The following is a 5024-nucleotide window of genomic DNA, read 5'->3' as shown; positions in this document are numbered from 1 at the left end:
GAAGCAGTTTAGTTTATAAGGATTTGTAATTTGAAATAGTATTTGCCATAAAATCAATCCTGCTTTTATAGAAATATTATACAACTTTGCTAAAAAAATTTAACCTGATATCTCAAAATTTGCGAAAGTTACAATGTATACAGACATTTCTCAAAAAATTAAAAATTTTATAAAAAATGAACCTTTTCATCGATTCTCACCAAATTCAATACCAACCATCCTTTAATGATACTCTATCCATGTTAAAAAATTTAACTTGATATCTTAAAATTTGCGAAAGTTAGGATGTGTACAAACATTTCTCAAAAAACTCCAAGTTTTATAAAAAATGATTCTTTTCACCGATCCTCACTAAATTCAATATCAAATATGCTTTAATAATACTCTATTCATGTAAAAAAATTTAATTATCTCAAATTTTCTGAAAGTTACAAGGTGTACAGACATTTCTCAAAAAATTCAAAATTTTATAAAAAATGAACCCTTTCACCGATACTCACCAAATTCAGTACCAACCATTCTTTAATAATACTCTATTCGTGTAAAAAAATTTAATCCGATATCTCAAATTTTCCGAAAGTTACAGCGTGTACAGACATTTCTCAAAAAATTCAAAATAAAAAAAAAATAAATTTTTGCACCGATACTCACCAAATTAAGTACCAACCATCCTTTAATAATACTCTATTCATGTAAAAAAATTTAATCCGATATCTCAAAATTTGCGAAAGTTACAATGTATATAGACATTTCTCAAAAAATTAAAAATTTTATAAAAAATAAACCTTTTCATCGATTCTCACCAAATTCAATACCAACCATCCTTGAATGATACTCTATCCATGTAAAAAAAATTTAACCCGATATCTCAAAAATTGTGGATGTTAGAGGTTGTACAATATATTGCGTACATACACACATACACACATACACAGATACACACATACACACATGCACATATACATACATACATACATACATACAGACATTTTTTAGGAATATGATTTTTCGACGTTTTGGAACATTCTAAACACATTGGCATAGAAAACTCGGAAAAAAATTTTGTCACGAAAACGAAGCTTCCTCTATGAGGAAGCAATACTAAAAAACATTCTATTTCTGACTTACTTAGATAATAATTTAACAGATCCAGAAATTACTATTTTCCGAGAAATAGAAAATTCGAGAGGAAAAGTCACTGAGCAATCCAAAAAACGGAAAGTAGGCAAATATTTAGATCAACGGATGAATGAAGTCTCAGATATTTTAAAATCGAAATCAAAGAAAAAATAGCCTTTTAAAAAATGGTAGTTGCCTTACTTTGCAAGCAATGAAATTGGAAGACAAATCGATGACAGTAATCAACACATATGCATTCAATAGTTTATGTCAAAGTCTTTTGATAGCATGTTACGATATTACCCATAATCGAGCATTTATAGAAGAAAAAGCATTATTTATTCCGTTATTTAAAATGATAATTAATATATTAAAAACAGGTTCCGAACTTACAAAGTACATGCTACATTGTAAAGCGAAGTCCACCCTGCCTACCGGCGGGGTGAGTGCGAAAGGGGGGCCGAAGGCCTCCCTTGCACCCCCCCGTGTGTGTGTGTGTGTGTGTGTGTGCGCGCGCGCGCGCGCGTGCTTCCTGTCCGTGCATGTACTTTGGTATATTTCAGTGCTGGGATTTAGATGCAACTTTCGGCCGGATTTCTTGACTCACGCCTACGGTTCCCCCTCTTACTGCTCGCTCCTTAGCAACGCAGCGCCGAACGGCCGTAACTAAGGAGCGCGTCACTAGTCTCAGGAACGTGCGTGTCACAAATGTAATAACGCAATAGCCTAGTGCCCTAGTAGCAAAATTGCTCATTAAAATTTTCTATTTAATACTTTATTTCTATTATTAATACTATTATTAATTCTATTATTAACTTCATTTCTATTATTAGTAACTATTATTACTATAGTATTAATAACTAAAATAATTATTATTCTATTATTAATTACGTATGTTCTGTAACAATTTAAAATATTTATGTTTTATTTAAAGTTCAAATAAAACAAATCGATTAGTTACGGCCGTTCGGCGCTGCGTTGCTAAGGAGCGAGCAGTAAGAGGGGGAACCGTAGGCGTGAGTCAAGAAATCCGGCCGAAAGTTGCATCTAAATCCCAGCACTGGTTTACAAGAAAAAGAAGAAAGAAAACCTGATACTTATAAGACAGATCTTTAATTATTAATATATGTTTCAAATAAATTATAAAATTGAATAAAACAAATTTCAAAAATTTTGTATTCCACAGACATAATTTTTTTTGTTTTACTTTATGAGAATATCGCTAATCTCTACTAGCTTTGCACGCTGTGCGGTTATCCGGCATTATTTACACTTATTTTCCAAGCAACAAATTCGGAACTTGTATATTTCCAGAGCAACAAATTCAGACAATATCCCTCTGAAAAAAACCTCATAAAGGTAAAAAAAAATACGCCAAGTATATAAAAAAGTCCCAACTCGTACGCAAGAAAAAAGTTTAATATTTATCCCTAAAAAATAACTTTTACAAAAATTTTCCTTTGAAGAATAATTTTCCCATAAAAAATAAAAAACTAAAAAATAATCTTTCTCCAAAAAATAACTCTAAAAAATAAAAAATCAAAACTAAATATGAAATCAATAGTTAACTAGCAAAATACATAGAAGCAGTTTAGTTTATAAGGATTTGTAATTTGAAATAGTATTTGCCATAAAATCAATCCTGCTTTTATAGAAATTGATTTGATTAATAAAACCGCAAATATTTTGTTTCGGAAACATTCGCGATAAATTTCCATTTTTCAACTTTTTTTATGTCCATGACCTTGAATGTTCATGACCATTGAAACTGTCTTCGAAAAGGCTTCAATCATATTAGGTGTTCGAAAATGCATGATCCCATTTAAAAATGTGAAGATAACCTTCAAATATCCTAAGCACTTCCAGCTGGGAAAAAATATTAATCTCCGCAAGATATCATCTTCGATACCACACAACTTTTACTTCAAACATTTTTTTCTATCTCCAAAACTGTAGGAGTTATTCGGGTGGCCGGTCTTAGATGACTCACCCTGTATACACATATATGTGTGTATCACTGATATGGTGACTGACACTTCACTTTCCAATAACGTCCTAGAAATTTTTGATGATCTCTAATAAGATAAATTCGCCATACATTTAGCATTTTCGACAGAAACACTCAATGTAGAATCAGTGTGGAGCATTTTGGCGTAGAATTTGTCTATTTCGTAGCCATAAATCAACTAATAGTGTAATTATATACATTAATTATTCGTGATGGACTCTATTATATATATATATAATCATTGTTATTCATAAAATAATTACTACTTGTTCTAACTGTTGATGTTTTACATTGGTGTAACGCATATAGCGTCACAATATATTAGGTGTACAACTTTGCTTCCGCCGTTTTCCTATAGATGGCTTTAGCGGTAAGTAGTGGTCGAAATAAATAGATCATAGACGTCATGCAATAAACTTGGGCATCTGTCAACATAACCCCATAGAAACATTAGTCGATTTGTGTCTGCATCATAAAGTTATTCTCGATTGAAAATGTCAGTTTACGAGCCAAATTCTCGTCATTTGCGGGAGGTTTTAATTTTCTGCTTCAATATGAAGAAATCTGCGGCTGAGGCTCATCGAATGCTCTCAAATACTTATGTTGAGGCCGCTATTAGTGAAAGAACGTGTCGTGAGTGGTTTCAACGCTTCAAGAACGGTGATTTTCACGTCGAAGACCGGCATAGCGGTGGAAGAGAGAAGGTTTTCGAAGATGCAGAATTGGAGGCATTACTTAATGAAGACTCGAGTCAAAGTCAAGAAGAATTGGCACGATCATTGGGAGTGACTCAACAAGCAATTTCAAAACGCCTCAAAGACATGGGAATGATTCAGAAGCAAGGAAATTGGGTGCCGTACGAGTTGAAACCGAGAGATGTTGAACGGCGTTTGTTTGTTTGTGAACAGTTGCTTGAAAGGCAAAGACGGAAGGGATTTCTGCATCGCATTGTGACTGGGGACAAAAAATAGGTTCGTTACGATAACCCTAAGCGCAGAAAATCATGGGGATATCCCGGGCATGCTTCCACGTCGACGGCCAAACCGAATATTCACGGCTCCAAGGTCATGCTCTGTATTTGGTGGGACCAGCTCGGCGTAGTGTATTATGAGCTGTTAAAACCGACTGAAACAATCACAGGCGATCGTTATCGAACGCTATTAATGCGTTTGAGCCGAGCATTAAAAGACAAACGGCCGCAATACAACGAGAGACACGATAAAGTGATTTTGCAGCATGACAATGCTCGACCTCATGTTGCGAAAGTGGTCAAGACATACTTGGAAACGTTGAAATGGGAAGTCCTACCTCACCCGCCGTATTCTCCAGACGTTGCTCCCTCTGACTATCAGTTGTTTCGATCAATGGCACACGGCCTGGTTGACCAGCACTTCCGGTCTAATGAAGAAGTATGAAATTGGATCGATTCGTGGATCGCTTCAAAAGGTGACCAGTTTTTTCAACGCGGGATTCGTACGCTGCCCGAAAGATGGGAGAAAGTAGTGGCCAGCGATGGACAATACTTTGAATCATAAATGTATAACCAGTTTTTTACAATAAAGCCTCGAATTTCGGAAAAAGAACAGCGGAAGCAAAGTTGTACACCTAATACCTCCTATATTTTCATGTTAAAGGTATAGAAGAATTTAGACATGGTTTAATAGTAAGAATATAGGAGATAAATTGTCACAAAGGATATAGGAGTTAGATTTTTTATGATTAATGTTATCTGAATTATTATTAGGGTTTATTATAGGTTCTTTGCATATGTTGTCAACTTAGGTATTTAATGTGATTTACTGCTTAAAGACTGAGAAACACTGTGAGTTATGTTAAGGATATATATATATATATATATATATATATTTTAAAAATATAAATATAAGATATTATACAT

The sequence above is a fragment of the Formica exsecta genome, unplaced genomic scaffold (genome assembly GCF_003651465.1).
Source record: "Formica exsecta isolate Colony F162 unplaced genomic scaffold, ASM365146v1 scaffold1398, whole genome shotgun sequence".
NCBI lineage: Eukaryota > Metazoa > Arthropoda > Insecta > Hymenoptera > Formicidae > Formica > Formica exsecta.
Note: the sequence above shows the minus strand (reverse complement) of the source record.